Consider the following 19,897-nt stretch of genomic DNA (forward strand, 5'->3'; position numbering starts at 1 on the left):
GGATCTTACGAGTACATAGTGGAGGTCTCTTGTTAAGTTGCGAGCTGTCGTATGATTGTTAAGTGATAAGTGACAATGAATGGGCAATATTCCTTAGGAAGTTAGGAAGGATCCTTACAAGTAGGTAATGTGAATCAGGTGTTAACGGTTGTTTATTTTGCAGTAATTTTATCCCGACTCGTGGGGTGCCCGGGGCGGGCACCATGCAGCATGGCCGTGTTGGCAACAACTCGTTCTCACGTTCGGTGTTGCTTGGTGTTGGTGGTTATGCTGTGGTCGTGACGTCAGAGCCCCCTCCATCGAGACGAAAAAGATGGCGCTAGGGCGAGGACGTGGCGTGCAACGACAAGCTTGAGTTGCTGTTTGCGTTCCAACCGATTCACATTGCATTATACGGGTTGATTTTACTATCTGAGACTTTAATTGTTTACACAATCGAGTTAAGTTTGAAACACACAGCACGCGTGGCGGTAAACAACGCGACTCTGAAGTTGTAATAAAGGGAATCGTTTGAAGGAAAGTGACCGATGAATGCCGTAAATCTACGCCAATGGATCGCAAAACTACGCTAATGGCATACACACTTCATATCACTCCAGTTCTATACCAATGCATCACACTAATATTATAAAGGCGCAAGTTTGTATGTGCGTGTGTATGTTTGAAACTTTTTCACGCAAAAACTATTGGATAGGCTACTTTTTATCCCTTTAAAATACACTGTCAATCAATCAAGTACAGTCTCGCGAGATTTTAAAACATATATCCACGCGGACGAAGTCGCGGGCATCATTTACTATTATAATTAAGCTTTTTGCGCTTTTATGGAGCTGCCCTGGTTATGTAGCGCATGGTGTGGACGCGGACCAGCGCCAACAGAGTCCTGCGCAGGTTAGCCAGCAAGCTCGGCTGCTACTAGGTTTCATCCATTGTAGAAACCATGCAATACTAGTTCACATAAATAAATAAATAAAATAAAAAATAAAAAAGCCTTTTATTTCTTCTCTTATCTTACAATATGGCATTATTATAGGTATAACGTAAAATAAAACATTAAAGTATTCTATATAACTTAAACTAGTTCACATAAGCTTAGTTTTTTTTTATTCGAGTTACTAATGGATTTGTCGCTCTGAGCTCTGGCAAGACATGCATGTATGCATGTTTTTTTTACTCCACCTTGCAGTTGTGCGTCGTATTTGTCGCAGCCTTAAAATTTCACGCTTTTCCGACACAGCCAATCGAATAATAGGCACACAAAAATATGAAAACAATACTGCCCAAACCGAGTTCATACCTCGTGAACCATGAAGCACTTTTGATTTGGAATGAAGAGTTGTTTATTTATAGTGAGTGTTTACCTGGTTAGACGTTTGCGGATGATGAGTCTTAGGTTCAATTCCGGGGTCGGACCAAAAAAATTATTGCACTCTTATAAATAGGTATAGGTTGTTAAGGCTATACTCACGTATTTAGTCGATTTGTCGCCGTGAAATGGCATAAGCCGGTAGTTAGCTAACTCTCTTAGTGATGTGACTAATGCCCGGGAGATGCTACACGCGATGTTATGCCCGTAACAACCTATACTTATAATAGAAATCACTCATGATAGTTTACACTCTAGTAATGCTCTAACCATATTTTTTTAAACATACCCTCGTTATGAACTTATTTCAATAACCACGTCTTCATTAAAACCGTCGTGTAAAATTCACAGACAGACCTTACATTTCAGCGATTTTCCTACCTCAATTTTCTTTACATATCTTTTTCAAATTGCACACGTCCGTAATCAACGCCACACAGCCAGCGCCGTGCGGGCAACCTCTCATTAAAATGGGAGCCTTTGTTGAAGCCAGACATACGTTTCTAAACGTGTAATACTCTATGTTAGGTACTTGATGTGGTTGAACATTTCACATTTTGTTAAAATAATTTTTATTTTTATGTTATGGCTTCCCAGATTTACTTCTATCTATCTATCTATGTATGTATCTATCTGTCTATAGTGCGTTTCATTGAATAGTATTTTATTTATTTTCATTTGATTTTCCTGAATGAATGAAAGGAAAATCAAATGAAAATAAACAAAACCTGCGTCTTCTCATGCCAATATGGTGCCAATGACCACCCAACAGACAGGGAAGCCAACATAACGCCATAGGTACTATTCGATGAAACGCACTATATCTATGTATCTATCTATCTATCTATCTATCTTCAGTAAGCGGGGTTTGTTTAAACAAAAAGTTATAGACGATGCTCGTTTACGTCAGTGCGGAAGAAAAACGCTATTACGTACTTCAACCTAATACCCAAACGACTAGACGTTGTCAAATCTGCTGCATACAAATCAGGTTGTACCAGCATAACGGTAACAATCGAAAGTTAACGCGTGAGTTTATAATATACGTGTATTTTGCATTTAATTCGCAGTTTTGACACGTAATTTATGTCATAGAGTGACATAATGTATCCATACTTCCATACTAATATTATTATGCGAAAGGTGCCTGCCTGTGTCTGCCTGTCTGTCTGATAGCTTTTTAGGTCTATCCCTCTAACCAATTTTTCAATGGGTTTGTAGCTTCTCGGGGAAGGACATAGGCTTTTGGCTTGACTTTTTTCGCGGAAAACCAAAAAGTTCATACAGGATTTTTGCGAACCCAAATCCATCCTGAAGAAGACGCAGGCATTATGTATTTCTGAACTTCTCACTCAGGGCAGTAGTTCATGTAGTCGTTTTTTACACCCTACCAGCATCTAGTATTTTCCCTCCACTTTTAATATAGGTATTTATTTTAAGCTAATTTCATGGTTTAACGACATATTTTAATATATACAACGGGTATATTACCACGATTAATTACTTATCCTACAATAATAGGATAATCAAGTGTGAATAGGCATCTTCTAAGCGCGCTCAATCTTAGACTGCATCATCACTTGCCAGCGAAGCGCTAGTCTATAAATTAAAAAAATATTGATAAGCCATTTATAAAATCTGTTAACAATACGTGCGAAAGACCTTCATTCGCTTCCTCATAACTCTGAATTCAAGTATTTACTTGGGCAAAATTACAATTTGTCGGTAATATGGTAATATAGAGGTCACGATTGTTTGATGTCCAAATAGTATATTATAACGGGGACCTACTCGTATGGTAGAGGTCATAAAGTGTTAATTAATAAGTTACAAGTTGTAGGTTCTTCCAAGTTTAAAAGAGAGGAAGTTAGAATTTTCATACAATTGATTTTAGTTTATAGTTTCTTGTTTTGTCTTGGTTTTTTTCTTGTTTCGTGTGCAATAAGTGCCTCTATCTATCTACTCTTGAGTGTCGCCCTTCATAGTCGGTTAAAGTCGAAGGTAGTAAAAACAGTCAGTGAACTGTGACGATAGATGTGTCGAGTCGACTGTTCAACGCCGTGACGGGCGATTTCACTTCGAGCCGATTTCATTGCCACACGAAGGGCGACCAGTTGTGATACTTCGACATCGATACTTTGATGTTTGTTGGGACTATGTGTACAGAATACTAACTATGTGACCAGATAAAATTCAATACTAACAAGTGTAAATTAAAAATTTATAACACCCCCGACAAGTGAAGGTTACAGTAACTAGAAAAGAGCTAATAACTTTCAAACGGCTGAACCGATTTTCTTGGATTATAGCTAAGAACACTCTCGATCAAGCCACCTTTCAAAGAAAAACAAACTAAACTAAAATCAGATCATTTGTTTAGGAGCTACGATGACAGAGACAGACACACGTCAAACTTATAACACCCCTCTTTTTGGGTCCAGGGTTAAAAACCAAAATCCGAATAAATACAGGAGAAATACAGTAAAAATGTTTTTCTATCGCTTATTAATTTTAAATAATATTATATTAAGTACATTTATATTTTACTAGCTTATTCCCGCGATTTCGTCGGCCAATAGTTTGAGCTGACCTTTGATAGATCAGATAGGTTTTCCTTTCATTTACATATTTAGATTAAAAAAAATGATAATGCACAATTTAACATAAGTAACAAAAATTTGACTTAAGAGGGGTCTCTCCGTCACGCGCTCCATACAAACGTAGTTCGTCTCTCATTGGAATACTAACCAATCATACTCAATGAAATTTTTAGAAACGTTCCGGGAACTAATATCTATGCCTGTGGTTTTCCAGATTTCCGTTAAAATATTCGGTTTCAAAGTTACGCGGTCTTAAAAATTCACATACAAATCTTTGAGCCCCTGTAATTTTAAAACTACATATTTTTAGAAAAATCTAAAACACTCCAGGCACAAATATTAGTTTCTAGAATATATCTGCAAAATTTCATGGACTTTGGTTGCTTAATATTCAATTGAAATTGGGGCTACGATTGTATGGAGTAAGTGACAGAGAGAGCCCTGTTAACCCACATTTACATCACAATTATGACGATGTCTGCGGGTCTGTTCTTTGAATGCATCATTAGGTAGTACCCGTAGTACCCAAATAAGATTGCGGCGCGGTCGAGCGAAAAACTCACACAAAAAAATTGGTAAAAGATTTGTGTTACCTAAATTCACTTACTAACTTTTTTGTATTTTAGAAAAACCTTTTCTTATCAAACTTTAAGACCAAGAGAACATTTCCTGGTGCAATCGACTTATTGAATAAAACTCTACCTACTTTCAATTGTTATGTAAATTTTCGTGAGTTTGTTGTTAGATATTTGAAAAAGCGGCCAAGTGCGAGTCAGACTCGCGCACTCCGTATGCGGGTATTTTATGTCATTTTGCACGATAAATCAAAAACTATTATGCATAAAAATAAATAAATAAAGAATACGCGGTTTTCAGATTTATTCCTGTACTTGTGCTATAATACTTACCTACCTTCCAAATTTCATGATTCTAGGTCAACGGGAAGTACCCTATAAGTTTCTTGACAGACACGACGGATGGACGGACAGACAGACAGACAGACCACAAAGTGATCCTAAAGGGTTCGTTTTTCTTTTTGAGGTACGGAACTTTAACAAAGTATTTGTCAGTCGTAGGAGTATAAAGTTCGGAAAATCTAAAACGGATTTTCGCTGAATAAAAGCAAAAAATATTTGGTGAAAAAAGCCCGTTATTAACTTTATAAAACCAGATATAACGAACTTTGCTGTTTGAAAACGTGAAAAACGTTTCATCCGCCATTTAGGTAAAATTGAAAAATCCATACGGTTTATTTTTAGAAAATATCGATTAGGTACCAATTTATTCAATACTAGATAACACCTGTGACTTCGTCCGTGTGGATATAGTTTTTTAAATCCTGTGGGAACTCTTTGATTTTCTGGAATGAAAAGTAGGTACCTGAGTAGCCTATGTATTACTTCATTGTATTTAAGCTGTCTCCATTCCAAATTTTGAAAGAGTAACAAACATACACACACATACAAACTTTCCCCTTTATAATATTAGTGTGATTAGTTTGAAATGTTTCCTTACCTATAGCACAAGGCTATTGTGGAATCCCTAACTATGGTAAATCCTAGATTTTGCAGTAAAATCTAATAAGACTTAGTAAGAAAACCCCGAACTGTTCTGTGTTAATTTCAGACTTACCATTCAGTTGGAAAATCCTAGGTTTCTAATATTCTCTAATACTTTATTCTGAATGTAGAGTCGTCTCTATTGTACTCTGTATAGACTAATATTCTATACAGAGTGCAATAGAGCCGATGCCCGCGACTTCGCCCACGTGGATTTAGATTTTTCAAATCCCGTGGGAACTCTTTGATTTTCCGGGATAAAAAGTAGCTAAGTATGTGCTAATCCAGGATATTATCTACCTCCATTCCAAATTTCAGTCAAATCCGTCTAGTAGTTTTAGCGTGAAGGAGTAACAAACATACACACACACACATACAAACTTTCACTTTTATAATATTAGTGTGAAGTGTGATAACTCTAGTCTATATGTAGAGTCTACTCTATTGTACTCTATACATAGAGTGTAGGTACTCCGTGGATAGCGTCTTTTGTGCAAAGCTTATACCAGAGTGAACTAGAATGAGGGAACTCTCAGTTTGATCCCGAATCGACGATATGTCAAATATTAGGCTATGGTGATGTTAATTTGAAGCCTCAATAGCTCAACGGTTTTAGGAGTGGACTGAATTTCGAAAGATCGGCGGTTCAAACCCCAGTCATTGCACTAGTCGTACCCACTCCTAGCACAAGCTTTACGCTTAGTTGGAGGGGAAAGGGGAATGTTAGTCATGATTAAAATGGCTAGTTTTCTTTAAAAAAAAAAGAAAGAAAAACAGGGCTACTTTAGGGCTACCTGCATCAAATATACTTACATTTAACGCCTGCCAGTAACGTCAAAGCCTCGACGTTTTGTAAGAAGTTCCCTAACTGGCGTGAAATCTGCTTATACTGGTGTGGAGAGTAACTACTCTAAGTAGTTCATACTTCATGTAATTCACATACATAGAGACATAAAAAAACGTTAGGTAACTATGCGCATAACATGACATAACGTCGTTAAATTGCAGTTTCAATTTATTTTTACCTTACTTGTTTCACACCTCGCCGACCTTGTCATTGAGCTGGTGCTCATACAGGCGCGTCATAATCAAATTTTATCATAGTTGGTGCCCAGTGGAACATTTTCCGAGTTGAAAATGTTTTTTGAAAAATATATTTGTTATTCTCTTGGATCAAAACATTTTCCCTACGAAGTCTTTGTTCTTTTTCAAAAGCAAGCTATGACTCTGCCTTTCATCAAAATTCATTCAGCAATAGAATAGTGAAAAGGTATCAGACAGACGCACTTGCATCTAAAAAATTTATTTGGTTTATAGGTCGGGGAAAAAGTTTTTTCGTATTTTATAAGTAGAAAATTTAGGTAAAATCTCTTTGGTTGTTACTTTTGGTATCTAGCTGGTTTTAATACCATTAAATAGATGACATTTCGAAAATTGATCAATATTTTATTCTTCAAATCTTTTGTTACTCTTGTGGAACTATGGTATTTTCCCGTAGAACTGAGGATTTTTCAGCTGTAAAAGAAGTACTTTTATATACATATTTATGCTTTTATAGCTATCTGTGTTAAATTTTAACAATATTTCACCGATAGACCCATGAAAAGCTAACTAAGATATTTTTCTTTTAGCCTTTCGGCACTGCTGTGGAACTAAGGAATTTCCCGGTGAAACTAGGGAAATTTTCCCGTGGAACTACGAATTTTCCAAATATAAAAGATATTCATAAAGATATTCATTTATCCTGAAAAAGTTATCTTTGTGCATCAAAGCCGGTTTATTGGTATAATTGTGAAAATTAATAAACGGACAGAATACCTTGTTTGGATGTGTAGGGTCATTTCAAACGTGACTTTCTGCGCAGTCACGTTACAATTTTCATCTCCGACGCTTCAAAATAGAGATAATGGGGTTGTTAATGACCGGAAAATATATTTTAGTATCAAATATAGAAGTATAAACACGATTCATTGTTTTCTGATTCCACAGTGAACCTGCGAGCGAGCTGCCTTTAGTCGTCTTGCGTCGGCCCGGCGGCGCGGACTGTACAAACGACGGTTCTTGACTGCTCGAATTTGGAATAGAACGTCGCGAGTGCACGTAATCTGTGTTTTTATTTTTTTTAATAATTATCCTATCTGACTCTACTTATTTTGTGATCTGTGCCAGGATTTTTAAGGATCCAAAGAGGTTTGTTAATTTTTTTTTATTATGTACATTTTTGTATAGGGAAATGGAAATGTCGCGTGTGTTTTCCACTATCGATGCTTATTTTTTTAATTAATATTTATTTTGTATCGGTCTAATTTTGTGCTTGGATTTTATTTGTAATCAAGGAGGTCCGTTTCTTTTTTTTAAGCTAGCCTGTTTTTCTTTGTCTATGGAAAATGTCGTAAGTATGTACTTAATTAGGTTTTATTTATGTATAAATTTTTCGAATGAAGTGAATTTGATGTTATGAGTTTGATGAAATATGTAGATATTTTGTAACCCTACCTCAGCTACCTAACGCTGTGAATTACCTACTTATATGTATTGTTCTTACATATTATTGTAAAAGTGCACGAAGAAGTGGTTTGTTATTAGATAATCGCAGTTTTTCCATTGTTACAAGGTTTTTTCTCGATTCGGTCAACTGACTCCACTTAAACTTTCCGTTTCGTGCAACTGATTGTTTAGTGGAAAAAATATATTTTGCATTAAGTATAATATGAAGCTTAGTTACATATTTTATTTTAATGTATTAGATTTATTGTCTGGCCTCTACATTTAAAAAAAAATTACATAAATAAATAAATCTTTTTCATTATATTTTTTTTTAAATTTTTTTTTGTAATTTTTTTTGTAAAATAATGGTTTTTTTTGTAATAATTTCTACTTTTAAAATAATGTTCTTAATACTGAATAATAAGTATTTTGAAACTATTAAAAATGACTAAGTAATTTAGTTTACTTAAAAAAAGCACAAAATGGATTTTCGAAAATCATACACTCTTATTTTTTTAAAGTAGAGTCCAAGGTTTGTTAGTAAACAATTACCTACCAACCATAGACAATATTTTTTTTCACACAAGGCTACATGCAAATCGTAAAACCAGTTTTTTAAATTAACTCACGGATACATAACGCAAAGGAAACAAACAAAGGAGCTAATTTCAGTCAGATGAATAATAAATAAATAATTGATATAGAGTTAGTAATAAAAGAACCGTTGATATTAACAGGCGTACCATTACGGAAACAATTATGACATGCAACAAAATGTAATAAATGAAATTGATTTAGCTTTTCTCTTCCTTAATATCGCGGATTTACTACATATCCATAAATAAATACCATTCGGTGCCTACTTAATGTTATTTACAAATTCAAATCTTTGCTAACAATCCTAATAATATGTTAAGTACAAAAATTTGTCCGTTATAGACTTTGAAATCATTCAACCGATGAGCCCCAAACCAGTTACATTAGAATAACAATAAATACGAAGATGGTTTTAGAGTTTTTTAAAGTTTTTTAAGCGTAGGTACTACCACGCCAGGTAAGTACTACCTATCTTATAGTCATTTACTTAGGTAACATTGTAGGTACTATATACTCAACTAGGTACTAAGTATTTACTATTTTTAGAATATTTGGCTAGACTTCACACACCTTTGAGAACATTATAGAGAACTCTCAGGCATGCAGGTTTCCTCACGATGTTTTTCTTCACCGTTAAAGCAAGTGACATTCAACTGCTTAAAACGCACACGCATTAGGGCCTAGGCTATAACCGTTTCTTGTAAGTCGGTTATGAAATATTTAATAGATCTTAGACTAGGTAATCCCCCAGGCTCTTGAACATTGTTACCTAATTAGTGATAAGTACATGTATTCTCAGGTGGACGCGAGATTATCTGATATTTCAATTTAAGTAAATATGTAGTTAAATAGTAGGCTAAATGGCAAACATTTTAATGCTTATGAACCATCATCACAGATAACCAGAAACCATGGTCGTCATATTTTCAGAGTTTTGTTAATACAACATATAGGTAGCTGGCTATTTAAAAAAAAAAAAAGAATATTAGCCATGTTAAATGACTAATATTCCTCTTTCCTCTCCAACTAAGCGTCAGGCTTGTGCTAGGAGTAGTTACGACAATAGTGCAACGGGCGGGGTTTGAACCGTCGACGTTTCGGTTTTCAGTCCACTCCTTTACCGGTTGAGCTATTGAGGCTGTACACGATCCGGTGCGGGCGAGCACAAGCGCTGTGCAGGTGTGCGGGGCGTCCCCCCTGCCTCATACCCCGATTGCCATTTCGACTTGTCGCGAACTATACAGTACGGATAGCTGTTATGTCATGGATATCCACTAAGATTTTTGAAAATTCAACCCCTAAGGGGGTAAAGTTTGAAATTTGTGTAGTACACGCCGACGAAGTCGCGGGCATCATCTAGTTTCAGTATAGGTATCTACCTAGGTAACATAATAGCCTCTTACAACCGCGAGAGCATGAGATATGGTCATAAATCCGTCTCTCTCTCACGGTGTCATTGTACACTACAATACTAGAAACCTAATACGATGAAAGTTCTATAATAAATAACATTTCTTCTATAAGTATCTACTTAGCACTTACCTACTTATTTATAGAATTATTCTTAATTCTAATCGACTATTATTATAAACTAGCCGATGCCCGCGACTTCGTCCGCGTGGATTTAGGTTTTTCGAAATCCCGTGGGAACTCTTGATTTTCCAGGACAAAAGTAGCCTATCCGTAATAGTCCCGTCCCCGTCCCCGGGATGCAAGGTACCTCTGTATTGTTCAGCCGTTCCGAAGATAAGCCCGTGCAAACAGACCTAAACAAATCATCAGGATCACTTTGTTGTCTATCTATCTGTCTGTGTGTCCGTCCGTCCGGTCCGTCGTGTCTGTCCAGAAAACCTATAGGGTATTTCCCGTTGACCTAGAATCATGAAATTTGGCAGGTAGGTAGGTCTCATAGCACAAGTACAGGAATAAATCTGAAAACCGCGAATTTGTTGTTACATCATTAAAAAAAAATTAAAATGTGTTTCAATTTTCAAAGTAAGATAACTATATCAAGTGGGGTATCATATGAAAGAACTTTATTTGTTCATTCTAAAACAGATTTTTATTTATTTTTATGTATAATAGTTTTTGATTTATCGTGCAAAATTTTGGAAAAAATACCCGAGTACGGAACCCTCAGTGCGCGAGTCAACTCGCACTTGGCCGGTTTTTATTGATTGCGTAAGTATGTAGCACCTACCTATTCCTTGGTATACCAAGTGTTCTCACTCAATTTTCATGTTCAGGAGGTAGGTATCCTGAAAGGTTTTTTTGCAGTTTGCATGTGCGTGGAAAAAGGTTTCGATAATATTGTCATAACTTGTCTTATGATCCTACTGATGTCGGAGGAGCCACCTGTGTATGAACTAAGCGACTGAATCACAGAAAAATCTGGTAATCGTCACTTTTTGTCCGCCTCAACCTTCGTAACACGCAAAAAGGTGAGTTTTTCACTCAGAGTCGCAGGCACTCGGGCGTTATGGCATTGAGTGTTCTTGGTTTACTGGCGAATTAGGGTACTGTCACACTAAGCGTTTGTTTGGGTGTAACCCTCAATATTGTATAGTCAAGACTCAAGGGCAAGGACGATCTTATTAATTCGTTGTCTACACACAAATTTTTTTATTGACATCACTACTTAATCTTATAAATGCGAAAGTGTGTTTGTTTGTTGGTTTGTCAGTTTGTCCTTCAATAACGATTGACGTGATTTTTTGCATGGGTATCTGTCCGTCTGTCTGTTTTGTCTGACAAGAAACCTATATTGTACCTACTTTCCATTGACCTAAAATCATGTTTGGCAGGTAGCACAAGTTAAGGGAAAAATCCGAAAATCGTGAATTTGTGAAATCGTGCTATACTCACAAAAAATTGTTATTTTTTGTACAATGGTCCGGAACCCTTCGTGTGCGAATCCGACTCACACTTGACCGGTTTTTTAATCCCCGACCCAGAAAGAAGGGTGTTATAAGTTTGACGTGTGTATCTGTGTATCTGTCTGTGGCATCGTAGCTCCTAAACGAATGAACCGATTTTGATTTAATTTTTTTTTGTTTGAAAGGTGGCTTGATCGAGAGTGTTCTAAGCTAATACTTATCCAAGAAAATCGGTTCAGCCGTTTGAAAGTTATCAGCTCTTTTCTAGTTACTGTAACCTTCACTTGTCGGGGATGTTATAAATTTTTAATTTACACCATAAAAAGTAGTACCTAAGTATGCCCTGCATCTGTACCTTTGTACCATGGTGTAGACTGTGGGCATTTGAAAACCTGTGGATACTATTTATTTTATGCATTTATGGGATAAAACACAGCTTATGTCCGTCACCTGGATCCGTACAAGACTAAACCGAAATCTCATTAAAAATCTGGTTCCAACTTTACGATTCAACAATACTGCGGTAGTACTGCTAACATAAACTTAATTATTCATTTTTAATTATTATGATCAAAATATTTAAATTTACTTTGTATCTTCAAATGTGGCTAAACCTTAAAATATTAATTAAAATCTTCATTGTATAATCACAAAACATTACGGTGACGCGCATTACTGTAGTAGGCTTAGTATAGATTTACGTCTCACCAAGAACGTCGATCGAATTCGAGCATCGAACACTTTTGACATTTTTGACTTAAAAACAACGTCTTTAAGTCCATTTTACTTTGATGTAATTGTGTTTCGACGCTCAAATTCTATCCGTTGGCAAGATGTAGTCTCGTACTAACCAGCAGTGGTATCTTTTTTGTAACATCTTCAAGGTTGAGAGTCACATGACGCCAGCGCATGTCGCTTCCGTTGAGAACAACCTTATTATCTTAATAATTGAGATAAAGCTAACTATCCTACTCGTTAACTATGAGTTATGGGTAAAATATGCGCTTAGACCATACCTCTGTAATTGTTTTGACTTGTAAATTATTAAACAAACGATTTCCTCAAGTAGGTGCAAAGTTTAGACTCAAAAGAAAAATACACCACTAATTTTTAGTTAAGACTATAAAAAATCCGCTTAGTAACAATTCGGTAGGTACATATCACGTCTTTGTGACCTACAGTCGTCACGAGTAAACGTATACAATATTGTGAGTCGAAGGCTCAATGGTAATAATGGCATCACACTTCACACTATCACACTTCACACTAATATCATAAAGGCGAAAGTTTGTGTGTATGTGTGTGTGTGTGTGTGTGTATGTATGTTTGTTCCTCCTTCACGCAAAACCACTGGACGGATTTGCCTGAAATTCAGAATGAAATGAAATTTCACGCGGACGAAGTCGCGGGCGTCAGCTAGTAATTATAAAACGAATCAATCGCCCACAAAAACAAATTAAAAAAAAAAAGATTTAAGCATTCTTTGTGGTAAAGAAATAAAAACATTACGAACATTAGTTTTATTAATGTGTAAAAACATTTTTAAGTGTGAGATTTTTGTCTAGATGGTGTGTTTTACTTTTTCTTAAGATTAGATATTCATTTGAAAATATATCTTTTTTTTTATTCCTTCATAATAAAATTTTTATAAACCACTTTTATATTTACCACTTTTTGGGGTTTAAAGAAATAAGCACTTTATTCTAAACCATTGTTCTTTGTTCGACAGAAAAAAGCTAAGGAAAATCACGGAAAAATTACACATTTAGATAAAATTCTTATAATGCGTCAGGTTATTATGATTATGGAATTTTTGAAGATCCATTATAACGAATAAAATAATACTTATATTTTATACGAAAAATTTACAGTTATTATTTTTTTTTCAAAATTATGGGGAAAAACCTTACCATATAAAATGCCTAATTCACAAAGTTACCCAAAATTCTATGGTATCTTTTTAAAGTCTCATAAAACAGTTTTAATAGGTACTTATATTTTGTCAATAATAAATTCATTCAAGTCATACATAGATAAACTTGTGAGTAACAGCTATTATACAGTGATAATGCTAGTTGTTTACTGTAGTGTGCAATTTATAGAAAAGTTTGGGTTTTATGGCTTGGAAATTTGGGTTATATCTGTTTATGGCGGCTGAGTACAGTGTTATTTAAAACTTTATGCAATAAAAGTTGATGAAACAAAAGTATGGAACTACTGTTTCGTACATTGAGTTAAACAAGCCACGAGAAGCAAACCTCATACATCAGTAGGCGTTTTCCTTATCTTAGTGGTCATGTTATTTACTTTACTTTACTCGTAATTCTCCACTATAGAAAGTGTGGAAAATGGAACAGGGACTCTAGTAGTATGGCAACTCCCTGGTTCTGTATATGTAAATGGATCAACACTATCTCTCATATTTACACTGTTTTATAAGGATTTTTGGCTTCTGCGGGTATTTAATTATTTATCATCTCATGTGAAGGTGAATAATGACTCATTCTGTTGAAGTGACGTGCCAATCTGAAAGAGGCAAATGTTATTTACAACAAAATCCATTAAGGCACCTCCTTGTTATCTCATTGTATATATTGGAACTACTCGTATGTTCCCAAAGCCACAGTATGATATTTAGGCTATCATGATAATCATTTATTTATTTATTTATTTATTTATTTTATTTTACATCTAATTGAACGGCAGTGCCACTTACACGAACTAGATGATTTTTATACAAATACAAAAAGAGAAAAATAAAATAAAAGGTAAAGGTAAAGCTAGAACAAAATATGAATAATAGAATATCATTCTATTTAACCTTCACCGGCTCACTAAGTCACTAGTCACTTAGCACGGGGCTCTTCTCAGAATCAGAAAAGTTTCTGCCACAAGCCCACCACGCTGGCCTAATGCAGATTGGCGGACTTCACACGCCTTCGAAAACATTAGGAAAAACTCTCAGGCATGCAGGTTTCCACACGATATTTTCCTTCACCGCTAAGCAATTGACATATTTTTTTTTAAAAGAATATTAGCCAAGCTAATATTGACTAATACTCCCCTTTCCCCTCCAATTAAGCGTAAAGCTAGTGCTAGGAGTGGGTACGACAATAGTGCTCCTCAACCGTTGAGCTATCGAGGCTTTTGTTATAACTATTGATATTAAAACTATTAATATAATGATATTAAAACTATTGATATTATAACTATTTATATAATTATTGATATTAAAACGCACATAGCTCTGAAAAGTTAGAGATGCGTACCCGGGGTCAAAAACAGATCGAATAGAGGCTGACATCATAACCACTAAGCTACCAGCGCTATACCTACTCTTTTACACCAATCGTAGTTTCTATAGCTTTCATAAGACAGTGAAAAAACAATAAGTGCAAAAAGTATCGTTTTTGTTTGGGCCGCCGCAATTTTTTTGTCTCACCGAACTTGTTTCACTAAGCTAAGTGACTGATATTGAGTAATCGATGCAATGCACCCTACATCGTAGGTACAGAACACCGGAACACCCAATTGAACAGTTTCGTTGATATGAATCACCGATTGCTAACTCCTTAGACGGGACGGCGCGGCAAGGTCTTGTCGCTCTAAATACTTAATACCTAAATGAAATATGTATCCACGCCACGTACCTATTACTGATACAATAAATAAATTCATATCTATTCTATATTTATATTCATAATCCATATTATATTCTGAAACTAATGTAAAAAACGAGCTGTCTGTCCGTTGCTTTTTGCCTTTTCACGATTCAATGGTACAGAGATAACGTGTATCATGGATATTTTTCATCCCAGAGTATCAAAGAGTTCCCACGGGATTTAAAAGGCCTATTTGTTTAACCGAAAGACAATCCAAACAATACGTTTCTGTAAAATTTCAACTCAATCGGACAATAGCTGGAAAATCATTTTACGAATTTAACCGGAGTGACAATATGCGAACCAGTCAGTCTAATAAAACATAGACAGGTGAAATCTTTATTGCACAGAATAACATAAAAAGAAACACAACACAAAAGGAAGAAAAGAGAAAAAAACAATTGTGTGCATAGGCGGCCTTATTGCTTAGAGCAATCTCTACCAGGCAACCTTTGCTGAAAGGACATACGAGTAAGTAGGATAATATTTAAAATAAAATAAAACAAAAAAGTCTTTATTATCAGCTAATACGTTACAACTTACAGATAATAGTTATGTAAGATAATGTATTTATTTTTATTTATTTATTTAATAATAGACTTTTTTCTTTAAATTTAAAGAGAAACATTTTTCACCAGTTGTTATAGACCAAAGCACTAGATAACAAGTGTAAATTAAAAATTTATAACACCCCCGACGATCCAAAGTATTTGAGTTTTCCAAAACATCATTTTCAAATAAATAATTATGTATTTAGGCAACGTCCATCTTGACAGCTTGACATTTGTCTATTGACATAATATTATGAACCTAACGGTTATCTAACCTTCTTTTATACAAGAAAACTAGAAAAGAGCTGATAACTCTTAAACCGCTGAACCGATTTTTTTAGATTATAGCTAAGAACACTCTCGTTCAAGCCACCTTTCAAACAAAAAAAGTAAATTAAAATCGGTTCATTCGTTTAGGCGCTACGATGCCACAGATAGATACACAGATAAACAGATACACAGATACACAGATACACAGATACACACGTCAAACTTATAACACCCCTCTTTTTGGGTCGGGGGTTAAAAAACAGACTGGTGTTTGGAATTTTGCAGCCCAAATAGACCGTAGTCTGTGCTAGGGCTGACAAAAAAGAAAAAAAAGATTAATTTAGAATATTTAGAATAATGAAGAGGTGCCTAATTTATTTGCTGCGTAGGTATTTACCTATCTATATATTTTTGATATTATTATTACTGAGTTTAGTACCAAATAATTAATATTCAACTTATATCTAAATTACCGCTTGAATTTAATATCAATTAATAAAACCGTTATCATCCGAAATCATCATTAATTTAATGGCCCTAACTAATTTGTATGCTCAAATTAGACCTGCTATGTCAGTGTGTAACCGCAAATTCTGATATACCTATATTATTAATTATTTAATAGCGTAATAATAGCTGTTTGTTTATCAATTCAGGCTAACGGTTAAGCTTTGAATCTATCAAACAGTAGTTAGGTAGGTACGTGTACCTTTTTAATTCTAATGGACCAATTACTCATTAGTAATCTTTGATTTCACGTCACCCCTAGCCTAATATTTGACAGATTTCGATTCAGTATCAAAACTGAGAGTTTCCACACTCTAGTTCACTCTGCTAAAGGTAACATACAAGGTGTAACCCCAATGCTAGCAAAAATTTAGGTATAGTTATACTATCTAAACACAATCCAATGCCACTAACCATTTGCCCTATTTTGTAGTTTTAGTGATTTAGTGTTTTTAAAACCCGCAATGTATAGCGTGCAATACTCGGGTCAATGCCCCACCTAAGACGCGGCATTGACCTCGAGTGACTTATTTACGTAACGTTCGTTGACCTCTAGTGTCAGTCAGATGTTTTATTATTGTGAACTTTAAAAAATACATTTAGGGTTTTTAAAAAAACGCGTTTCTTTTTGTGATACCTTATCAGTGATCATCAGTACTATCGCCTGTCTTCGTTTTTGCTAGCGTTCTGTTCACACCTTGTACAAATCTTATGTCTATCACAAATATTGGAATTTGGAAACCTAATTTCTTCGCTTGAAACGCGGTTGACCTTTAAATCGACCGCATTTACCGTCGACCGTGGGAGGTCACGGTTAACGATTAGTCAACACAATAGCTATAATTTCGATGGCCTTTTTGATAATTTGAACAACAAAGAAATGTATAGAAAGAGAAATGTGAGAAAGTACTTTTGAATTACGACTTCTGTAAACTAGTACCTAATTGGTTGCCATGTTTTATTTTCGATGTCGTTTTACCCAAAGATACGTAAGCACCGCGCCATTTTTACCCCCGACCCAAAAAGAGGGGTGTTATAAGTTTGACGTGTGTCTGTGTATCTGTGTATTGTCTGTGGCATCGTAGCTCCTAAACTAATGAACCGATTTTATTTAATTTTTTTTTTGTTTGAAAGGTGGCTTGATCGAGAGTGTTCTTATCTAAAATCGATAAAAATCGGTTCAGCCGTTTGAAAGTTATCAGCTCTTTTCTAGTTACTGTAACCTTCACTTGTCGGGGGTGTTATAAATTTTTAATTTACACTTGTTCATCAATTAAGATTTAAAACTTCAAATAACTGTTTATAATAAAGAATAATATATACAGTTGCGTAGCTATATACCCATATAATAAATGGCCAACAGTTATCAATTTTCTGTACGAATAAGTTATACCTAAGTTGTCTGTATTTGCTATGAGCTAGGTAATTTTTCTCAATTATGTGCACATGACTTTATAACTGTTAAAACCAATTTTAAATTTCTCTTACCTTTTTCAGGAAATCAGCATCAAAACGCATAAGAGGTATGTACTGACTGTAAAAATCTGAATAAATCATAGCTACATACAATAAAATTGTCGTCAAGTTTATTTCAGGAAAAAGCGGAAAAGTTAGGTATACCTTCCAGCTTTAGATACATCATGCCAAAATCGGCAACTTGTTAATTAGTAGCGTTTATATACGCGTTAATTGAAGTAGGCACCTGTGTTATTAACCCATAGAAACTTTTATCGTGAAATACTATGTACTAAAGAATGGTGACAAGTGTAAATTAAAAATTTATAACACCCCCGACGATCCAAAGTATTTGAGTTTTCCAAAACATCATTTTCAAATAAATAATTATGTATTTAGGCAACGTCAATCTTGACAGCTTGACATTTGTCTATTGACATAATATTATGAATCTAACGGTTATCTAACCTTCTTTTCTACAAGAAAACTAGAAAAGAGCTGATAACTCTTAAACGGCTGAACCAATTTTTTTAGATTATAGCTAAGAACACTCTCGATCAAGCCACCTTTCAAACAAAAAAAACTAAATTAAAATCGGTTCATTCGTTTAGGCGCTACGATGCCACAGACAGATACACAGATACACAGATACACAGATACACAGATACACAGATACACAGATACACAGATACACAGACACACAGACACACAGATACACACGTCAAACTTATAACACCCCTCTTTTTGGGTCGGGGGTTAAAAACAGCACTCATTGTGAAGTTTAGAATTTAGTTCTCTACAGACAAACCTAATGCTATTGATAATCTAACTTAATTTAAATTTACTTTAAATAGATAGTTACTTAACTCTTAATATAGCTACATGTGTAATTAATTAATTCCTAACTTAAGTAAATTCCTTAAAATAACGTATACAAATGTGTGGCATTATAAACTCGCCCAGTGAGCAACTTAATAGGCTAACTTGCAAATATTATTTTAATTAAATAATTTTATAAGCGAATAGGAAGAAAAACGAGCCTTTGTTTTATACTAAGTACATAACTATTTGGAGATTATTCGAGAGACTGCATCATCGCTAATAATTTTATTTGCCTCCATCGGGCCAAGCCCAAACCAGTCTTTAAAATAGAAAAAATAAGTACTCGTGTATAAAAACAATAAAACTTCTTAGAGGATCGTGTCTTGGTTAGTTTATTGTTTATTTGATTCATAAATAAAATATTCAATTAACATTATGTTGTCATACTAGTAGATACCTACCTACTGTGCGGCATTCGTGATTTTAACCGGTTATTATTACCGGTAAATATAATTCGATTATTACAATCAAGGCCTTCTTAATAGGTTGATCCTATAGGGGTCCGTTTTTCCTTTTGAGGTACGGAACCCTAAAAGACGTCCACCACCTGCTAATCGGGAGGTCGGAGGTTCGACCCGGGCACGTATCTCTATCTTTTCGGAGTTATGTGTAGGTACGTTTCAAGCAATTAAATATCACTTGCTTTAACGGTGACGGAAAACATCTTGAGGAAACTTGCATACCTGAGAATAATTCTCCACAAATTTTCTGAAAGGAGTGTGAAGGCTCTCATTTCGCACTTGCGTGGCGGACTGGGTCCTAGAGCCTTCTCATTCTTAGAGGAGACCCGTGCTAAGTAGCTGATTATTTTGAAAATTAAGCCTCGATAGCTCAACGGTTGAGGAGGTGGCTGAATTCCGAAAGGTCGGCGGTTCAAACCCCACCCGTTGCACTGTTGTCGTACCCACTCCTGGCATCAAGCTTTACGCCTTATTGGAGGGGAAAGGGGAGTATAAGTCATGATTAGCATGGCTAATATTATTAAAAAAAATTGAACTTTAGGTACCTATTACCTTATAACACTCAAACTTGATGTCAGATCACAAAGTTGCTTGTAAGTTACGACTCACGGCAACTTGGCTGTG

General features: G+C 35.2%; 1 protein-coding gene across 2 annotated transcripts in view; it reads left to right on the forward strand.

Annotated features, from left to right (window-relative positions):
• The first annotated feature begins 7,505 nt into the window (after positions 1-7,505).
• The window catches only part of LOC123873701 (Ig-like and fibronectin type-III domain-containing protein 2), a 144,452-nt gene continuing 132,060 nt past the window's right edge, over positions 7,506-19,897 (forward strand). For both annotated transcript variants that reach the window (XM_045918685.1, XM_045918686.1), the window contains exons 1-2: positions 7,506-7,715; positions 17,973-17,998. The gene's annotated coding sequence lies outside the window, so the exon portion shown is untranslated. The remainder of the gene's footprint in view (positions 7,716-17,972; positions 17,999-19,897) is intronic.

This window comes from Maniola jurtina, chromosome 17 (assembly GCF_905333055.1).
Source record: "Maniola jurtina chromosome 17, ilManJurt1.1, whole genome shotgun sequence".
Classification (NCBI taxonomy): domain Eukaryota; kingdom Metazoa; phylum Arthropoda; class Insecta; order Lepidoptera; family Nymphalidae; genus Maniola; species Maniola jurtina.